We start from the raw sequence: 23,374 nt of genomic DNA on the forward strand, positions 1-23,374 counted from the left end.
CAACGAAATTGAAACAAAAGAAACAATACAAAAAATTGACAAAATAAATAGTTGGTTCTTCGAAAAAATAAACAAAATTGATAAACCTTTAGCCACACTAACAAAGAGAAGACGAGAGAAAACCCAAATCACTAAAATTTGGAATGAACAAGGAAATATCACAACAGACACGACTGAAATACAAAACATAATTAGAAGCTATTTTGAAAATCTATACTCCAACAAATTAGAAATTTTGAAGACACCAACAGGTTTCTAGAGACATATGAATTGCCTAAACTGAACGAGGAGGACATACACAATTTAAATAGACCAATTTCAAGTAATGAAATAGATGAAGTCATCAAAGCCTTCCAACAAAGAAAAGTCCAGGACCAGATGGGTTCTCAGCCGAGTTCTACAAAACTTTTAAAGAAGAGCTCATTCCAATACTTCTCAAAGTATTCCAGAAAATAGAAGAGGAGAGAACGCTCCCAAACTCATTCTATGAAGCCAATATTACCCTGATTCCTAAACCAGACAGAGACACATCGAGGAAAGAAAATTTCAGACCAATATCCTTAATGAACATCGACGCAAAAATTCTCAACAAAATTTTAGCAAATCGCATACAAAAACATATTAAAAAGATAGTGCACCATGATCAAGTGGGTTTCATCCCAGGGATGCAAGGTTGGTTCAACATCAGGAAATCAATAAATGTAATTCACCATATCAATAGACTTAAAGTCAAGAATCACATGATTATTTTGATAGATGCAGAAAAAGCATTTGATAAAATACAGCACCCCTTCATGCTCAAAACACTAGAAAAAATAGGGATAGTGGGAACATTCCTTAACATTGTAAAGGCCATCTATGCTAAGCCCATGGCTAATATCATTCTTAATGGTGAAAAACTGAAAACATTCCCCCTTAAAACTGGAACAAGGCAGGGATGCCCTCTTTCACCACTTCTTTTCAATATCGTCCTTGAAACTCTAGCCAGAGCAATTAGACAGACCAAAGAAATTAAAGGGATACGAATAGGAAAAGAAGAACTCAAACTATCCCTATTTGCTGATGATATGATTGTATACTTAGAGGAACCAGGAAATTCCACCAGAAATCTGTTAGATCTCATAAGTGAATTCAGTAAAGTAGCGGGATATAAGATCAATGCACATAAATCTAAGGCCTTTTTATACATAAGCGATGAATCTTCAGAAAGAGAAATTAGGAAAACTACCCCATTCACAATAGCTTCGAAAAAAATAAAGTATTTGGGAATCAATCTCACAAAAGAGGTGAAAGACCTCTACAATGAGAACTACAGAACACTAAAGAAAGAAATTCAAGAAAACCTTAGAGATGGAAAGATCTCCCATGTTCTTGGATAGGAAGAATTAATATTGTCAAAATGGCCATACTACCAAAAGTGCTATACAGATTCAATGCAATTCCAATTAAAATCCCAATGATGTACCTTACAGAAATAGAGCAAGAAATTATGAAATTCATCTGGAAGAATAAAAAACCCAGAATAGCTAAAGCAATCCTCAGTAGAAAGAGTGAAGCAGGGGGTATCGCAATACCAGATCTTCAACTCTACTACAAAGCAATAGTAACAAAAACGGCACGGTATTGGTACCAAAATAGAAAGGTGGATCAATGGTACAGAATAGAGGACAGAGACACAAACCCAAATAAATACAATTTTCTCATACTTGACAAAGGGGCCAAAAATATGCAATGAAGAAAAGATAGCCTCTTCAATAAATGGTGCTGGGAGAATTGGAAATCCATATGCAACAGAATGAAACTAAACCCATATCTCTCACCATGCACGAAACTAAACTCAAAATGGATTAAGGACCTCGGAATCAGACCAGAGACCTTGCATCTTATAGAAGAAAAAGTAGGTCCAGAGCTTCAACATGTCGGCTTAGGACCAGACTTCCTCAACAGGACTCCCATAGCACAAGAAATAAAAGCAAGAATTAATAACTGGGATAGGTTCAAACTAAAAAGCTTTCTCTCAGCAAAGGAAACTATCAGCAATGCGAAGAAAGAGCCTACAGAGTGGGAGAAAATCTTTGCCAATCATACTTCAGATAGAGCACTAATCTCCAGAATCTATAAAGAACTCAAAAACTCTACACCAAGAATGCAAATAATCCAATCGACAAATGGGCTAAGGAAATGAATAGACACTTCACAGAAGAAGATATACAAGCAATCAACAAACATATGGAAAAATGTTCAACATCTCTAGTAATAAGAGAAATGCAAATCAAAACCACCCTAAGTTTCCATCTCACCCCAATTAGAATGGCGATTATCAGCAACAACAGGTGTTGGCGAGGATGTGGGGAGAAAGGTACACTCATACATTGCTGGTGGGGCTGCAAATTTGTGCAGCCACTCTGGAAAGCAGTGTGGAGACTCCTTAGAAAACTTGGAATGGAACCACCATTTGACCCAGCTATCCCACTCCTTGGCCTATACCCAAAGGACTTAAAATCAGCATATTACAGAGATACAGCCACATCAATGTTCATAGCTGCTCAGTTCACAATAGCCAGATTGTGGAACCAACCTAGATGTCCTTCAATTGATGAATGGATAAAGAAAATGTGGTATATATATACAATGGAATATTACTCAGCCATAAAGAATGATAAAATTATGGCATTTGCAGGCAAATGGAAGAAATTGGAGAATATCATGCTAAGTGAGATAAGCCAATCTCAAAAAAACAAAGGACGAATGATATCGCTAATAAGTGGATGATGACACATAATGGGGGGTGGGAGGAGTTAGTGTTAGGGTTAGAGTTAGGGTTAAGGAGGGGGGCAAGAATGGAGGAAGGAAGGACTGTATAGAGGGAAAAGAGGGGTGGGAGGTGAGGGGGGGAAGGGAAAAAAATAACAGAATGAATCAAACAGCATTACCCTATGTAAATTCATGATTACACAAATGATATGCCTTTACGCCATGTAAAAACAGAGAAACAACATGTATCCTATTTGTTTATAATTAAAAATATATATATATCCTGTTTGAAATACCTAAGTTAGTCCTGTCTTCTTGACTAGAAACTGAGTGATACAATAAAGACAAAAATCTTTGAAAAAAAAAAAAAAAGAATGAAACAGAAGCAGAAATTAAATAATTCATTTAAAGGCTAGGTGCTGATGAGAATACAAACAGCGTCTTTGGAATTTGTGACAAAGACGACCAACACAACAACACCAACAGTTGTTCTTCCCTAGTAGACTATTAAAATTGGAAAACTGAATATTTTTCATAGGAAACATGGACACTTTGAGAGTTCCAAGAATATAAACTTCTATCTTCCATTGCTAGTATAATTATGTGAGTAATTTCTGATCAATAATATGCTTTATAGCATGGATCTAGAATGTCCCTCAGAGGCCTGGTCCTCCACTTGCTCTATTTGATGGTGGTATAAATCTTTGAAAGATGAGGGTTTTAGGTCATTGAGGGTGTGTACTCAAAGGAGATTGCGGGATGTTGGTCTCTTTCCTCTTCCCTTTTTCACTTCTAGCAAAGAGGTAGAAAAGCTTTGCTCTACCTTGTGCTCCCTGCATGAGGTGCTGCCCCACCACAGGTCCAAAGCAACAGGGTCAAGCAATCATGGACTGGAACTCGGAAACCTTGAGCCAAAATAAACACTTTCTCTTTTTATGTTGATTATTCCAGGTATTTGTTATAATGATGAAAGTTTAACTAAAGATGTAAATGAAAGAATCATGTGAAACTTCTGAGGAGAAGAAAGTGACTTTTTTCACTCCATTACTGTCTGGAATGTGAATCTGGTGGCTAGAATTTGATTAGCTATCTTGGATCAGGAATGACCTGGAAATAGGAGCAAAACTAGAGAGAAAACACAGGGTTCTTTAAGATTATGAAGAAATCATGCTACTTGAGATTTCTTTCCTGTGAACTTCATTTATAGGCATGAAATAAAATGCTACATTTTTAAAATTACTCTTATCTTGAGTGGTCTATAATTTGCAATTGGTTATAAACTTAAACAATTTGAAGTTTTAAGAAATTTAAATTTTTATATTTGTTTAAAGAATGAAAGCAATATATAAGCATCTTATAGTAGATCACATGGTTGCTAAAGAAATATTCACTCTTCCTCTTTCCATATGCTTCCATATCATCTTGATGTTGGATGTGGCCATGTGACTTGCTTTAATCAATAAGATGCTAACAGATTTAACATGAGCAAAGTTAAGAACTGTCCCTGTATGGTTTGGTTTACCCTCTTAACCTCTTTATAGACTTGAGAAAGGTCTCTGCAGGACAGCTGGGACCCCTTGGTCCAAGCCCAGGAATATTTATGGAGAGGAGACTCAAACCCAGTCCTTAGGCAGAGCATGAAGTAGATAAACTCCAACTGACAAATAAATGAGTAAACAAGAAATAAATACTTATTGTTTCATGCCACTAAATTTTGTGATTGTAATCCAGCATTAGTTGACTAATACATATCTTTTCCTGTAGACTTTATTCAAATTTGTTAGAATAGTATGCATTGAGAACTAAAGTCCATATTTTTTTTAAATATTTTTTTTAGTTGTCAATGGGCCTTTATTTTTTAAATGTTATTTATTTATATGCAGTGCTGAGAATCGAAGCCAGGGTCTCACACATGCTAGGCAAGCACTCTACCATGGAGCTACAACCCCAGCCTACTCCATGGTTTTTGAGAACCCTCAAATCATCATTTCAGTTCACTATACACTAAACCAGTAGATTACCAATGTTTTAGCATCAGCAAAGTGACTTAAATAAATAAATTCTTAATTCACATTTGTACTGTAATACGTCCCATGTAATTATGGTCAAAACTGAGTTATATGTAATGGTAAGTTTCTATGTGCAATGACTTTTACAATTGAGGCAGTTTTAAATAGAACTCACAGACTCAATTTTTCTGGAAATGTGGCAATGAAGTAAACAATGCCTTTGCTATAAACATCAGAGAGTTTGAAAATTTCTTCTTGTATTTATAAACTTTGAGAAAGGAATCTCCTTACACCATTTATTCCTTATTTCCCTCATTCATCACAACTGACATGCCAATCATTTTTTTTTTTTTTTTCCGTTTTGTTTGTTTTGTTTTTGTGGTACTGGGGATCGAACTCAGGGCCTTTGTGCTTGCAAGGCAAGCACTCTACCAGCTGAGCTATCTCCCCAGCCCGCCAATCATTTTTGTTGAAGACATTGATATATGACAATAAAAGAGATACAAATGATTGCAAGATAGGAAATTCTTCTTGAGAGCTTTTTTTTTTTCCTTTTAATTTTATTTTATTTTATTATTTTTTTTTATTGTAAACAAATGGGATACATGTTGTTTCTCTGTTTGTACATGGCATAAAGGCATACCATTTGTGTAACATAAATTTACATAGGGTAATGTTGTTTGATTCATTCTGTTATTTTTTTCCCTTCCCCCCCACCCCTCCCACCCCTCTTTTCCCTCTATACAGTCCTTCCTTCCTCCATTCTTGCTCCCCTCCCTAATCCTAACTCTAACCCTAACACTAACCCCTCCTACCCCCCATTATGTGTCATCATCCACTTATTAGCGAGATCATTCGTCCTTTGGTTTTTTGAGATTGGCTTATCTCACTTAGCATGATATTCTCCAATTTCATCCATTTGCCTGCAAATGCCATAATTTTATCATTCTTTATGGCTGAGTAATATTCCATTGTATATATATACCACATTTTCTTTATCCATTCATCAATTGAAGGACATCTAGGTTGGTTCCACAATCTGGCTATTGTGAACTGAGCAGCTATGAACATTGATGTGGCTGTATCTCTGTAATATGCTGATTTTAAGTCCTTTGGGTATAGGCCAAGGAGTGGGATAGCTGGGTCAAATGGTGGTTCCATTCCAAGTTTTCTAAGGAGTTTGAGAGCTTTTTTAGTATAATTATTTTGTCTATAAAGCTTTCCAGCCCCCAGAATCCAATGTTTTTATCCTCTTTTGGGGATATTTGCCTAGAAATCTGAGGAAGCTGTCTTCTGATCTTCCCAAATAAAAATTCTAGGTGTTCAAATCTCCTACCTCTTCCCTACCACCATTACTGCCCACCTGTGGACAGAATTTTCTCCAGGTGTGTCCCGCTTACCAACAGCAGTCCCAGGCACCTGGCTGTGGACCCACAGCGCTAACACCCTTCCATAGACCTCTCCATAAGTTCTCCCCTTGTAGCTTCATGCCTGGCTTTTTGGGGTTTCCTGTGGTCCTTATCTTGTCACCCACACAGAGACTGGTTAGTGATTTTCTGTCTCTCACTCCCCTCTTCTAAAACTTCACCAAACTTCTTCCCTTTCCTAAAAAAAAAAAAAAAAATTCACTAATGTGTCTTGAGACTGCATGTTAGCTAAGCCATTCTTTCTGTACAGTTTCTCATCAGTGAGTAGCTGGCTTCTTTACATGGGTCAGGACATTCTGAGAAGGAAAGGCAGGAACTCCAAGGCTCCGGATGTCTAGCTTCTGCACAGTATCACTTCAACAACATTCTCTTAGTCAAAGCAAGTCACAAGGAAGAACAGAGTCAAAGGATGGGAAATAGACCCCATCTCTTGATGTAAGGAGTTGTAAAATATTGATGAAGGCATCTGGAACCTTTTTTATATTTATAACATTTTATTTCAAAATGGTGTTATAACTTGTCATAGAGCATAGAAGTATCTTGCAAAACAATCACATTGAAGGTTTAAATATTCTCATTACTACAACAGCGATCTCTATGATAAATAATCTTTAAAACAAGAAACAAACATTGCATTTCTTTTCATTTCTTTACCAACACTTTAATCTGTAGCTGTTATTCACTGGACCCTGAATTGCCAAACAAATATAAACTTGTATCATGATGACTTTGAGCAGAATTTTCTGTATATTGCTTTCATTTTGCATACCGAAGCCAGTTTGGTCGATAAAAATTTGAAGATGCATTTAGTACTTTATAGTATGACTTGTTTTTTTCTCAGTTGGATCAATACAGTGTCTTTCCTAAAATGTGAGTCTGATCGATATAATTTCCATCTTCACATTTACTTTTTAAATGTTCTGGTTTTAACTGGCAATCCATTTCTAGTTGCAGAGGTAATTTTTTTACTTCATCAAAAATACGTGTGTGTGTGTGTGTGTGTGTATAAAGTTATACGCAAAGAACCCAAAATGTATAACAACTTTATCACAAAACCATCAATGACACAAATCAAAAAAATAAGATTTTAAAGATGATGCCATAATCATTCTTGGGAAGAGAGGTAGAAACAATACCACTAATTGTTATATAGAGAATGGAAGTAGCCCTGTCAGATGTGTATGTGTCTTGCTTGTCTCTTCTTTACTGACAACCTGTTTGTTCATTGTATAGTTTCCTGTAAGTGAACCTGGGAATTAATTTTCAAAAATTGTATTATTCTTACATAGAGACACAGTGATTATAGGGGCAAATATGCACATGGACATGGAATGCTTTATTCCAGGGATTACACACAAAAATAGAGACTGATATAACAGTACATGAGTGATCACATATATGTTAAAATTTGAGATTTAACACCTTGATTTGTACCAACTGTTTTTTGTTTTGGTTTGGTTTTGGTTTGGGTTCTGTTTTGTTGCTACTGGGAATGGAACCCAGGGATCCTCTACCTCTGAGCTACACCCTCAGCCCTTTTTATTTTATTTTGAGACACAGTCTCACTAAATTGCTCAGGCTGGCCTTGAATTTGTAATTCTTCTGACTCAGTCCCCCAACTCACCAGGATTATGAGTGTGCACAACTGCACCTGGGCCAAATTGAAATTTTTAATAGTAATATTATATATGTAACATTATGTATATTAATAGTAATAATATATATGTATATGTGATTATATATATGTATATATATGTCTTTTAGCCAGGGGTGGCACATTCCTATTACCCCAGTGACTTGGGAAGCTGAGGTAGGAGGATCTCAAGTTCAAGGCCAGCCTCAGCAACTTACTGAGATACTGTGTCAAAATAATAAATAAAATAAAAGGAATGTAGCTCAGTGGTTAAATACCCCACGGTTCAATCTTCAGTACCAAAAAATATTAGCTAGCTAGACATCTGTATCTCTCTGTATCTATTATGTATATGTATCCTTTAAAAGTGAAATTTGAATAAAATGTTCTTAGAATGTCTGTAGCAGTTTGAAAACCACTATATTACAGAAATATATGTTATAATTATACAACATAGCTGAAAAAGGTTAAAATCTTGCCCAGTGATTAAGGACCCAAGGCTAAAATTCATGTCCTGAGAGTCCCAGTCCATCATCTTACTATACTTTGCTGTTTGTGTGTGTGTGTGTGTGTGTGTGTGTGTGTGTTGTTTGTTTGTTTATTTTTCCCTGGTACTGGAGATTAAACCCAGGGGCACTCTACCATTAAGCTATATCCCCAGACCTTTTTATTTATTTTTTATTTTGAGACAGGGTCTTGCTAAGTTGTTGCAGCTGGCCTTGAACTAATATGTGGAATCAAATCAGGTGTTAAGCAATGAATGAATGGATGAGGAAAATGTGGTTTATACACACTATGGAATATTGTTCAGCCATTAAAATAGTGAAACCCTGTCATTTGAGGCAAAATGGGTGAAACTGGAAAACATTATGTTAATGAAAATAAGCCAGGCACAGGAAAACAAATACTGCATGTTCTTTCTCAAATGCAGGAGCTAAAAAAGTTGATCACCAAGTAGAAAAGAATATAATAGTAATTAATAGAGGCTAGGAAGAGAATGGGGAGGGAGCATCAAGAGAGATTAGATAATAGGACTTAAAACACATAGAACTCAACATTTCCAAACATAAAGAAATGATAAGGAGAGGTTTTCAAAATGGTGGAATAAAGCAGGTCACTTTCCTGGCTGCTCCTGACATGAAACCAAGAAAACAGGCAGCTTCTCAGCAAGGCCAGGCAGGTGAACTAAGAAAAAACAGCGGTGGTGGGGGGACTTTACTGGAGTTTAATACTGGACACTCAAAGCATATCAGGGACCCAAGAGGTGGGATATAATAAAATAAGGAAGAAATATCCAGCACTACAACTGCTGCCGTGGCCTAAGGCACCAACCAGAGTGGTCCTTTGTGAACACAGTGGAGGGATAAGGGATTAACCTGCATTTTTAGGAAGACTGAGGCATGTTTGGGTACAGAGGGTTTAGAGATCAAAAACACTGCCCAACTAAATGGAAAGGTATGCTGCACACTAGCCTTGTAAGGAAACACGCAGAGCATAGAGGAAGGAACCATTTTGCAGCTCCAGCATGGGAACCAGCAGCGAGGAAGCCAATACCTGGCAAACCCTAGTCTGGTGTGAAATATAGACCTGGCAAACTCACACTGCATGGCACAGAGTGTGCCCAAGTGACTAGGAGAAAATTAAACATGGAGAGAGGTTTACACAGAGGACAACTAGTCATGGAAACCCACCCAGCTCCCCCTCCTTCTCAAATCTCTCTCAAATCTGGCTTGTAGGATCGGCTGGGAGAGACATACCTAGCTGGGAATTTGAAAGGGAAGGGGAAAGAGAAACTGAGTTTGGAGACTGAACCCAAGACCAGGAAACTTGGGGTCTGCAGGTAATGCAGTGGACTAAGAATTGGCTCCTTCACCATTTGAGTAACTCAGGGGAGATCCTGGGGTGCAGTCTTCCAGCGTGGACCAGCAATTTCTGGCTCCTGGAGGTATACTGAATCTCCAGACTAACTGAAGTCTAGTGAAGATACCTCATGAAGAAGAAATAAAAAATAAAAGTGAAAACAAGCAAAGGGAAGAAATAACTAGAAGAATAGTCAACCAAAGGAGAAACTAATTCAAATTAAATACCAGAAAAAAATTGAAATGACAGGGAATAAAAATCATACCTCAATAACAACATTGAAAGTAAATGGCCTGTACTCATCAATCAAAGGTCATAGACGGGATTAAAAAACAAGACCCAAAAATATGCTGTTTCCAAGAGACTCACCACATAGGCAAAGATATCCATAGACTGAAGGTAAAAAGGATAGGAACAAGCATATCATTCACATGGATCTTGTAAACAAGCAGGGGTGTCTACCCTTATATCAGATAAAGTGGACTTCAAGAAAAAGTTAATCAGAAAGGACAAAGAAGGACATTTCAAACTGATTAAGGGAATTATATATCATCATATAACAATCATAAATATTTATGCCCCAAACAATGGAGCATCTACGTACATCAAACCCTTCTCAATTTCAAAAATTAAATAGACCACAACACATAATACAGGGTGACTTTAACATACCTCTCTCACCACTGAATAGAGCCTCCAAACAAAAACTAAATAAACCATAGAACTAAAAAATACAATTAATAATTTAGTCTTAACAGATATATATAAAATATTTCATCCATCAATGACTGAATACACTTTCTCATCAGCAGCACACAGATCATTCTCCAAAATAGACCATATCTTGGACCACAAAGCAATTCATAGCAAATACAAAAGAATAGAGGTAATACCTTGCATTCTATCAGACCATGTGGAATGAAATTAGAAATCAATAATAAAATAAAAAATAGAGGCTACCTTTAACACTTGGAGACTAAATAATATGCTACTAGATGACTAATAGATAGCAGAAGAAATCAGGGATGAAATAAAAAAATATTTAGAGGTAAGTGAGAATTGTGATATAACATATCAAAATCTCTGGGACACTATTAAGGTAGAGCTAAAAGGAAATTTTATTGCTTTGAGCTTGTTATTAAAAGAACAGAAAGTCAACAAATAAATACCCTAACGTTACATCTCAAACCTTAGAAAAAGAAGAACAAATCAACACCAAAAGCAGTAGAAGACAGGAAATAATTAAAATCAGAGTTGAAATCAATGAAATTGAAACAAAAGAAACAATTCAAAAATATCGACAAAATAAAAAGTTGGTTCTTTGAAGAAATCAATAAAATTGATAAACCCTTAGCCAAGCTAACAAAGAGAAAGAAAACTCAAATTACTAAAATTCATGATGAAAAAGGAAATATCACAATGGATACTAATGAAATATGAACAATAATCAGAAACTGTTTAGAAAATTTATACTCTAATAAAATAGAAAATCTCGAAGACATCAACAAATTTCTAGACATGTGACCTACCCATATTGAATCAGGAGGACATAGAAAATTTAAACAGATCAACTTTAAACAATGAAATTGAAGATATCATAAGAGTCTACCAAGAAAGAAAAGCCCAAGACCAGATGGATTCTCAGTCAACTTCTACCAGACCTCCAAAGAAGAACTAACACGAATCCTCCTCAAATTATTCCATGAAAAGAGAAGGGAACCTTTTCAAACTCATTCTATGAAGCTAGTATCACCCTGATACCACAACCAGACAAAAACACATCAAGGAAAGAAAAGTTCAGACCACTAGCCCTGGTGAATACAGATGCAAAAATTCTTAATAAAATTCTGGCAAATCACACAGAAAAACACATTTAAAAGATAGTTCACATGATCAAGTGGGGTTCATTCCAAGGAAGCAAGTTTGGTTCAACGTACAAAAATCAATAAATGTAATTCATCACATCAATAGACTTAAAGACAAGAATCAGATGATCATCTCATCATATGCAGATAAAACCTTTGACAAAATACAGCATCCATTTATGCTCAAAACACTAGAAAAACTAGGGATAGAAGGAACATACCTTAATATTGTAGAAGCTGTATATGCTAAACCCAAGGCCAAAATCATTCTAAATGGAGAAAAATTGAAAGCATTCCCTCTAAAAACTGAAACAAGACAGGGATGCCCTCTTTCACCATTTCTATTCAACATCGTCCTTGAAACTCTACCCAGAGCAATTAGACAGACCAAAGAAATTAAAGGGATACAAATAGGAAAAGAAGAACTCAAACTATCTCTATTTACCAATGACAAGATTCCATATTTAGAAGACCCCAAAATATCCACCAGAAAACTTCTAGAACTATAGAACTGGAGAAAAAAATGTTTCCACTTGCACCTCAGAGAGATCATTAATCTCCAGGATTTATAAAAAACAAAAAATTTAACACCCCCCCCAAAAAAAAACCCCATATAACCAGATCAATAAATGGACAAAGGAACTGAACAGATACTTCACAGAAGAAGAAATATGATCTGTCAAAATATATGAAAAAATGTTCAACATTATGAGAAATACAAATTAAAACTACACAGATTTCATCTCACTCCAATCAGAATGGCAATTATCAAAAATACAAGTAACAATAAATGTTGGTGACGATTTTGTGGGAAAGGAACACTTGTACATTGCTGGTGGAACTACAAATTGGTGCAACCACCCTGGAAAGCAGTATGAAGATTCCTCAGAAAACTTGAAATGGAACTACCACTAGACCCAGTGATCCCACTCTTCAGTATATACCCAAAGGACTTAAAATCAGCATTCTTATATCAATTTTTTTTAATTTATTTTTTTAGTTGTAGGTGAACATAATACCTTTATTTTATTTTATGTGGTGCTGAGGATTGAGGTAGGTGAGTGCACTACCACTGAGCCACAACCCAGCCCCTATACCAATGTTTATAGCATCTCAATTCACAATAGCTAAGCTATGAAACCAACCTAGGTGCCCTTCAACAGATGAATGGATAAAGAAAATGTCATAAATATACACAATGGAATATTACTCAGCCATAAAGAAGAATGAAATTATGGCATTTGCCTATAATTGGATGGAACAGGAGACTGTCATGCTAAGTGAAATAAGCCAATCCCCCAAAATCAAAGGCTGAATATTCTCTGAGAGGTGGATGCTGATTCACAATAGGCAGTGGGGAGGGGGGAGCAGAAGGGACAGATTGAACAGGGGAGAAATGGGAAGGGACGGGAAAAGAGAATGGGAAAGACAGCAGAATGAATCAGACATAACTTTCCTATGTTCATATATGAATACACGACCAGTGTAACTCCAAATAAAAAGAAGAAGAAGTAGTCGCAGGTTCTTACCTGCAACTTACCTGGAAAATGCTTGGTGGTGTAGAATACTTTATTCCTTTTTCTAACCACCATTCCACGTCATGTACAACCACAAAAATGGGAAGTTATACTCCATGTATATATGATATGTCGAAATACATTCTACTGTCATGTACAACTAAAAATAACGAATAAAAATTTTTTTAAAAAAGAAAAGGAGTTGCTTGACCTAGGAGTGACTGCATCAGAGCCACAGGCAGTTGCCAGAGGAGGAGCTGCGTGGCGAGCTGTTTGAATTCAGAACAACTGCTCCAGAACACTGGTGGCCTGCCTGGAGGAGGAGAGCGGTGGGACGCTTGGTCTAGGAGTGACTGCATCAGAGCCACAGGCGGTTGCCAGAGGAGAAGTGGTGAGTTGATTGGACTCAAAGCGACTGCTCCTGAACACCGGTGGCCTACCTGGAGGAGGAGCGTGGTGAGTCACTTGGTCTCGGAGCCACTGCTCCTGAACACCCGGGGGGCTACCCCAAGGAGGAGGAGGAGGAACAGGGCGGGTCACTTGGACTTGGAGTGACTGCCTAGGGCTACGGGTGGTTGGCGGGAGGAGGAGACCCGAAGTGAGTTGTTTGGACTCCTAGTGACTGCGTCGGAAACCGGGCGGCTGTCCGGAGGAGGAGGTGTGTGGCGGGTCTCTGGGTCTCGGAGCTATTGTATGGGGCTCCAGGTGGTGGCTCAGAGGAGAGGCCACATAGCCAGGCGATTGGTGCACAGCAGGGTCCCAGGAGCTAGGTGGCTTCTTGCTGGAAGAGCCGCACAGAGACACGCCTAGGGGCGGAGCGAAGTTTCCAGGGCGGCGGGCAGATTCTCTGGGAGAGGCAGCCTAAGGAGACTCGCCTGCGAAGGGTGAGGCTCCCCTGCCAAGGACGTAGGTCCGAGCCCTTGGGATCATTGCAGAGGAAGACAGCCCAGCCCAGGTGGTAGTTGTAGATTGAGGGGAACCTCTAGGAGGGGAACTGACCAGCGAGATGTCCCCACCAAGTGAGTCTTCCCGGCCAGGGGAGGTTTTCCCACAGGGATGGTAAAACCAGAGACACAGGCAAAACAGGCCTTGCCTCAGCCCGCAGTCTAGTTCCCCATTGGATGACCATTGGTCAACAAGTGGAGGCACCTCTGCCCACTAGCAGGGAATATACCCCACCTGAGGGTCACCAACCCTAGAGAGGCAGCTTCTTCGTGGAGCTCTTCATTATCAACCTCCTCCAAGACTTCAGGCTACTGAAGGATAAGAGGGGATATACTAGCAATCTTCAGGGACATTATAAGTTGATAGAGGAAATCTGCAATATCTTAATGACCCACTGATTCCTGAACAATATGAGAAAACAAGGGAAGAAAATGCCCCAAATGAATCTAGATGTTACATCAATAGAATCCAACGACAGCATGGCAGAAGAAATGACAGAAAGGGAGTTCAGAATGTACATAATTAAAATGATTAGGGAAGCAAACGATGAGATGAAAGAGCAAATGCAGGCATTGAATGATGAGATGAAAGAGCAAATGTAGGCATTGAACGATCGCAACAATCGACAGTTAACAGAGCAAATTCAGGAAGCAAAAGATCATTTCAATAAAGAGTTAGAGATATTGAAAAAAACCAAACAGAAATCCTTGAAATGAAGGAAACAATAAACCAAATCAAGAACTCCATAGAAAGCATAACCAATAGGATACAACAGCTGGAAGACAGAACTTCAGATATTGAAGACAAAATATTTAACCTCGAAAACAAAGTTGAACAAACAGAGAAGATGGTGAGAAATCATGAACAGAATCTCCAAGAACTATGGGATATCATGAAAAGGCCAAATTTGAGAATTATTGGGATTGAGGAAGGCTTAGAGAAACAAACCAAAGGAATGAACAATCTATTCAATGAAATAATATCAGAAAATTTCCCAAATCTGAAGAATGAAATGGAAAATCAAGTCCAAGAGGCTTATAGGACTCCAAATACACGAAATTACAACAGACCCACACCAAGGCACATTATAATGAAAATAACGAACATACAAAATAAAGACAGAATTTTAAAGGCTGTGAGAGAAAAGAACCAAATTACATTCAGGGGAAAACCAATACGGATATCAGCAGATTTTTCAATCCAGACCCTAAAAGCTAGAAGGGCCTGGAACAACATTTTTCAAGCTCTGAAAGAAAATGGATGCCAACCAAGAATCTTATACCCAGCAAAACTTACCTTCAAATTTGACGATGAAATAAAATCATTCCATGATAAACAAAAGCTAAAAGAATTTACAAAAAGAAAGCCAGCATTACAGAACATTCTCAGCAAAATATTCCATGAGGAAGAGATAAAAAACAAAGAAGCAAATCAGCAAAGGGAGGAATTATCCTAAAGGAACTGTCAAATAAAGGAGGAACCAAGATGTGTCAAAAATTTTAAATATGAACCAAATGACTGGGAATACAAATCATATCTCAATAATAACCCTGAATGTTAATGCCCTGAATTCATCAATCAAAAGACATAGACTGGCAGATTGGATTAAAAAGAAAGATCCAACAATATGTTGCCTGCAAGAGACTCACCTCATAGAAAGAGATACCCATAGACTAAAGGTGAAAGGATGGGGAAAAACATACCATGCACATGGACTCAGCAAAAAAGCTGGAGTATCCATCCTCATTTCAGATAATGTGGACTTCAAGCCAATCTTAGTCAGAAGGGATAAAGAAGGACATTTCATACTGCTTAAGGGAAGCATAAATCAGCAAGATATAACAATCATAAACATCTATGCCCCAAACAGTGGCTCATCCATGTATGTTAAACAAATCCTTCTTAATTTTAGAAACCAAATAGACCATAACACAATAATACTAGGTGATTTTAACACGCCTCTTTCACCACTGGACAGATCTTCCAAACAAAAATTGAACAAAGAAACCATAGATCTCAATAACACAATCAATAATTTAGACTTAACAGACATTTATAGAATATACCATCCAACCAAGAGCGAATACACTTTCTTCTCAGCAGCACATGGATCCTTCTCTAAAATAGACCATATATTATGCCACAAAGCTAATGTCAGCAAATACAAGAAGATAGACACACTACCTTGTATTCTATCAGATCATAATGGATTGAAGTTACAAATTAATGAAAGAGTAAAAAACAGAAACTACTCCATCACCTGGAGATTAAACAATATGCTATTATATGATGAATGGATAACAGAAGATATTAGGAAGGAAATTAAAAAATTCTTAGAGGTAAACGAGAACAAAGAAACATCATATCAAAATCTCTGGGACACTATGAAAGCAGTACTTAGAGGAAAATTTATTTCATGGAGCGCATTTAATAAAAGAAGTAAAACTCCACAAATAAACGACCTAACACTACAGCTCAAAGCCCTAGAAAAAGAAGAACAGACCAACACCAAAAGTAGTAGAAGACAGGAAATAGTTAAACTCAGAGCTGAAATCAACGAAATTGAAACGAAAGAAACAAACAAAAAATTGACAAAATAAATAGTTGGTTCTTCGAAAAAATAAACAAAATTGATAAACCTTTAGCCACACTAACAAAGAGAAGACGAGAGAAAACCCAAATCACTAAAATTTGGAATGAACAAGGAAATATCACAACAGACACGACTGAAATACAAAACATAATTAGAAGCTATTTTGAAAATCTATACTCCAACAAAATAGAAAATTTTGAAGACATCAACAGGTTTCTAGAGACATATGAATTGCCTAAACTGAACGAGGAGGACATACACAATTTAAATAGACCAATTTCAAGTAATGAAATAGATGAAGTCATCAAAAGCCTTCCAACAAAGAAAAGTCCAGGACCAGATGGGTTCTCAGCCAAGTTCTACAAAACTTTTAAAGAAGAGCTCATTCCAATACTTCTCAAAGTATTCCAGAAAATAGAAGAGGAGGGAACACTCCCAAACTCATTCTATGAAGCCAATATTACCCTGATTCCTAAACCAGACAGAGACACATCGAGGAAAGAAAATTTCAGACCAATATCCTTAATGAACATCGACGCAAAAATTCTCAACAAAATTTTAGCAAATCGCATACAAAAACATATTAAAAAGATAGTGCACCATGATCAAGTGGGTTTCATCCCAGGGATGCAAGGTTGGTTCAACATCAGGAAATCAATAAATGTAATTCACCATATCAATAGACTTAAAGTCAAGAATCACATGATTATTTTGATAGATGCAGAAAAAGCATTTGATAAAATACAGCACCCCTTCATGCTCAAAACACTAGAAAAAATAGGGATAGTGGGAACATTCCTTAACATTGTAAAGGCCATCTACGCTAAACCCATGGCTAATATCATTCTAAATGGTGAAAAACTGAAAACATTCCCCCTAAAAACTGGAACAAGGCAGGGATGCCCTCTTTCACCACTTCTATTCAATATCGTCCTTGAAACTCTAGCCAGAGCAATTAGACAGACCAAAGAAATTAAAGGGATACGAATAGGAAAAGAAGAACTCAAACTATCCCTATTTGCTGATGATATGATTGTATACTTAGAGGAACCAGGAAATTCCACCAGAAAACTTTTAGATCTCATAAGTGAATTCAGTAAAGTAGCAGGATATAAGATCAATGCACATAAATCTAAGGCCTTTTTATACATAAGCGATGAATCTTCAGGAAGAGAAATTAGGAAAACTACCCCATTCACAATAGCTTCGAAAAAAATAAAGTATTTGGGAATCAATCTCACAAAAGAGGTGAAAGACCTCTACAATGAGAACTACAGAACACTAAAGAAAGAAATTCAAGAAAACCTTAGAAGATGGAAAGATCTCCCATGTTCTTGGATAGGAAGAATTAATATTGTCAAAATGGCCATACTACCAAAAGTGCTATACAGATTCAATGCAATTCCAATTAAAATCCCAATGATGTACCTTACAGAAATAGAGCAAGCAATTATGAAATTCATCTGGAAGAATAAAAAACCCAGAATAGCTAAAGCAATCCTTGGCAGAAAGAGTGAAGCAGGGGGTATCGCAATACCAGATCTTCAACTCTACTACAAAGCAATAGTAACAAAAACGGCATGGTATTGGTACCAAAATAGAAAGGTGGATCAATGGTACAGAATAGAGGACAGAGACACAAACCCAAATAAATACAATTTTCTCATACTAGACAAAGGGGCCAAAAATAAGCAATGGAGAAAAGATAGCCTCTTCAACAAATGGTGCTAGGAGAATTGGAAATCCATATGCAACAGAATGAAACTAAACCCATATCTTTCACCATGCACGAAACTAAACTCAAAATGGATTAAGGACCTCGGAATCAGACCAGAGACCTTGCATCTTATAGAAGAAAAAGTAGGTCCAGAGCTTCAACATGTCGGCTTAGGACCAGACTTCCTCAACAGGACTCCCATAGCACAAGAAATAAAAGCAAGAATTAATAACTGGGATAGGTTCAAACTAAAAAGCTTTCTCTCAGCAAAGGAAACTATCAGCAATGTGAAGAAAGAGCCTACAGAGTGGGAGAAAATCTTTGCCAATCATACTTCAGATAGAGCACTAATCTCCAGAATCTATAAAGAACTCAAAAAACTCTACACCAAGAATGTAAATAATCCAATTGACAAATGGGCTAAAGAAATGAATAGACACTTCACAGAAGAAGATATACAAGCAATCAACAAACATATGGAAAAATGTTCAACATCTCTAGTAATAAGAGAAATGCAAATCAAAACCACCCTAAGTTTCCATCTCACCCCAATTAGAATGGCGATTATCAAGAATACAAGCAACAACAGGTGTTGGCGAGGATGTGGGGAGAAAGGTACACTCTTACATTGCTGGTGGGTCTGTAAATTAGTGCAGCCACTCTGGAAAGCAGTGTGGAGACTCCTTAAAAAACTTGGAATGGAACCACCATTTGACCCAGCTATCCCACTCCTTGGCCTATACCCAAAGGACTTAAAATCAGCATATTACAGAGATACAGCCACATCAATGTTCATAGCTGCTCAGTTCACAATAGCCAGATTGTGGAACCAACTTAGATGTCCTTCAATTGATGAATGGATAAAGAAAATGTGGTATATATATACAATGGAATATTACTCAGCCATAAAGAATGATAAAATTATGGCATTTGCAGGCAAATGGATGAAATTGGAGAATATCATGCTAAGTGAGATAAGCCAATCTCAAAAAACCAAAGGAAGAATGATATCGCTAATAAGTGGATGATGACACATAATGGGTGGTGGGAAGGGTTAGTGTTGGGGTTGGAGTTGGGTTTAGGGAGGGGGGCAGGAATGGAGGAAGGAAGGACTGTATAGATGGAGGGGAGGGGTGGGAGGGGAGGGGGGGAAGGGAAAAAATGGCAGAATGAATCAAACAACATTACCCTATGTAATTTTATGATTACACAAATGGTATGCCTTTACGCCATGTACAGACAGAGAAACAACATGTATCCCATTTGTTTACAATAAAAAAAAAGAAAAAAGAAAAGGAGAAGGAAATGCTCATCATGCCACTTTGGTGAATACACTCTGTACACTTGTATTGAAATATCTCACTGTGTCCAATAAATAAATGTAATTATTTTATGTTTATTTAAAAAAAAGAGTAAAAAAATAAAGAGACAGTAAACACAAGATATATGATGCTGCTGGTTGTATAATACAGCTTACTTTTTTATACTAAACTATTTTTTAATAAGAAGTATAATCTAAAACAAAAAGAAAAAGAATGGTATAGTAAATACATAAATCAACGATATAGTTGCTAATTGTCATAAGCAAGTATTATGTACTGGATATAATGATGTGAGCTACACTTTTATATGACCAGCAACATAGTAGGTTTGCTTACACTAGCATTACCACAGGTGCTTGAGTTATGCATTGTGCTACAGTGTAGGATGGCCATGACTTCACTAGACCATAGGAATTTATGAGTTCCATTACCATCTATGGACCACCATGGTTTATGCCATGTGTCGTTGACACAAATGTCATTATGAGCTACATGAATGTGCTACTTTTCTGGGCATGGCTTGAAATCTTTATACCAACTATTGAAGAAGAAACAATATTAGTGTCGCCGTGGTTGGAAGAAACTAGGTATGTAAATTATTACAGTATTTCTCCAGGGCAATTTAGTAATAAGCATAAAAACATCTCTTTAAAATTGCATACTTCTTTGGACTGAATGCTTTTATTTCCAGCAATTTAGCTTAAAGAGATAATTTTCTTGTATACATAAATTTCCCCATAAATAGGTTAATCACAGTTTTTTAATATCATCAAAGTAGCAAGCACCTAAATGTCCAAGAACACAAAATTGTTTAAATAAAGTGTTATCTCCATATATGAACCAACAGAGCAGTGACTAGGGTTTAGGATTTGCAGTGTTACAAATCTGGGTTCAAGTCACATACTATTGGGTATGACAATGACAAAGTTATTTAAATTTTCTGTTTTGGCTCCCTGTTTTAAAATAACCTTGCAGAGTTATTGTGAAGATTAAATAAGTATTTTAAGTATATATAGCTCTTCTAGTTCACAACAAATGTTCTGTATATCTTAGTAATTATTATTCCTTTAATTAACTTGTTTCAGAGTCATTAAAATCATTTCATAAAAGAATGCTTAATCATATGGAGACTAAGGGTTGCAAAATAGTTTATATGTATGATGTCAAAATTGTGCCTGCATTCATTTCTACATTTTAAAAAACAGCACTGGAGGATGATCATCAAAACAAAAACAACTATCTCTAAATGTTCACATGCTGAGTGATTTTAATATTCATCTTTTATTTGTAGGCCAAATTTTCCAGAATAATTGGATTCTGCTTAAAAATGCTCTTTTTCAAACATCTTTGTGTCAGCTTGCTACTTAAAACTGCACCCTGAGTTTTCTGGTTCAGTTCTCACAAGAGGAGAAAGCAGCCCTCAGGCGAGTGAGCTTTCAGTTGAAGAGGATTCCTTCCCATCACCCCTGCCCAGGTTTTCCAACCTCAGCCCCAAGTAAGTTGTAGCTCTTTTGTATTTTTCATTGCCCTTTGACTCTCTACAAAGACAAGTAGCCTCAGTATTCTGAAAACTGTAATTGTAATAGTTTAATAAAATATGAATATTCCAAAAATATCCAGAGGCACAAAACAGGCCTTCTTTTTTAATGGCCTTCTTTCATTGTTTTGTCTGTTTTGTTAATAAACACGTGTTACTTGCCTACTACTATAGCGAGGAGATGAGATGTTGAAATTCAGAAATAAAGACATAGTTCTTACCATCAAAGTCATTGTAATTTTATAGAAACAGCATCTGTATGGCCATTTGCAAGGCATTTTCTATCTATGTATGCCACTGTTTAAATCTTATAGCAACAGTGTAGGGGTTGGGATAATATTATTATGGTGATGATCAATTTATAGTTAAGGGACAAAGTGGCAGAAATAATACATTCAATTATTGTTGAGACTGGGGTAGATGTTCTTATTTCAAGTTTGCTGTTCTTCTCACCAAACTACTAGTGAGTGTATTAAGGTCACCAACATTTACAGGGTTGGTAGGAAGATGGAAATGGAGAAGGGTAAAGGAAGATGAGAAAGAGTTTCAAGAGAAAGAGCTTCATCATGGGTGTGAAATGCAGCAGAAGACTGAGTAAGATAAAGGCAGAGAAGCAGTTAAGAACTCGGTGGTGACCCAGAAAAATAACTTCACTTTCATTGTAATAATAGGAGTCAGGTGGAAGTGCACTACAGCAAAGTAAAGGGGAGCTGAAAATGTGAACAAATGGAGATGACCTTCCCCAGAAGCATGTCTGAGAAGTGAGGGGATAAGACTGGGTGGAGGCTTGGCTACCCCTGGACATTGCTGTCAGCATTTTCTTTGAGGCAAGATAATCCACTTATTCACTCAAGACATGCACATCGGCTCTTCCAGCAATGGTAGTTCCCTCTTTGTCCTTAATGATGCTGCCGTGGAGCTTCTCAAATTGCTTTCGGCACATCCTTAAATTGCTTCACTCACTGTCCTAGTCTGCTCTGTTCATCTGATTGTCATCTACCTCCTTTCCTGGGCCTAATCCAAAGAGCTGACACCTCATCATCATGGCCTAGATTGTTAAGGAGTGGTTACAGTCCAGGGCCTTGCTTTGGAGATGAAGTTTTCTGATTTGTCAGGTGATGCTAATGGTATTTCTGGGTGGTTATGCTGATAATGGTAGTGGAATGCCAGTCTTTAAAGATTCACAGGCCCTATAGGTTTTTTTCTTAATTTGATAAAAAGCTGTAAATTATACATGGATGCTATGCTATTTATGAATTACATTTTTTAAAATTTTATAGACAGATTTTTGGAGTTGCAAGTGATACAGATATAAGATTATTTGAAGTATTGACCCATTTAATGCAATGGGGCAAAGAGAAATAGGAAAACATTCCCTAAAATTTTTTGCATGAAAATTACTTTACAGGATGTACCTTAGAAATTAGTCATTTAATTAATTCTAATACTCAAACATTTATTGAGTACCTAATGATTGTCACAGGTAGTCACAATGTTATATGGGAACAAAAGAGGAATCAGCTGCCTACCTTTAGGAATGTCAGAGAAGGCACTGGAAATTGTAGTTCTTGATCTGAGATTTGAAGGGGGAGTGGAAGTTGACCAGGTGAGCCAAATGGTGAAGGGCATTTTTAAAAGAGAGAGCAGTTTTGTGCAAGATGAATTGGAATGGTAAAAACCAAATGTAGGGGAAGCAGAAAGAGAAATCAGAAAGCTATTAAAGTCATCAGCTCAAGTAAACTATGACTACCCTACTGTGCTGACAGGCACTGTGGCAGGAGCCGGACAGACTTTTAAAGTGTAATGTCTTCACCTCAGAAAACACGGCAGGGAGAAAAAAAGTACGTGCAAATACTTAAGAGATCAGGTAAACAGGGCACACGCGGATTGTAAGTTTGAGGCCACCTTTGGGCAATTTAGCAAGGCCCTGTCTTAAAATAAAGGAAAGGCTGGGGATGTAGCTCAGTGATAGAACATCCTTGGGTTTAATCCTCAATACTAAAAAAAAAAAAAAAATCAAGTGAGGGAAAATGGGAAAAAGTATGTATGATAAAAGAAACAACTTCTCCTTTGATATGTGCTGCTATGAGTTAAATTTTGTCTCCCCAAAATTCACACGTTGAAGTTCTAATCACCAGTACCTTCGCGTGTGACCTTATTTGTAAATAGCCATCAAAGAGGTAATTATTTAAGAT

Source organism: Sciurus carolinensis, chromosome 4 (assembly GCF_902686445.1).
Source record: "Sciurus carolinensis chromosome 4, mSciCar1.2, whole genome shotgun sequence".
In the NCBI taxonomy this organism is placed as follows: Eukaryota; Metazoa; Chordata; class Mammalia; order Rodentia; family Sciuridae; genus Sciurus; species Sciurus carolinensis.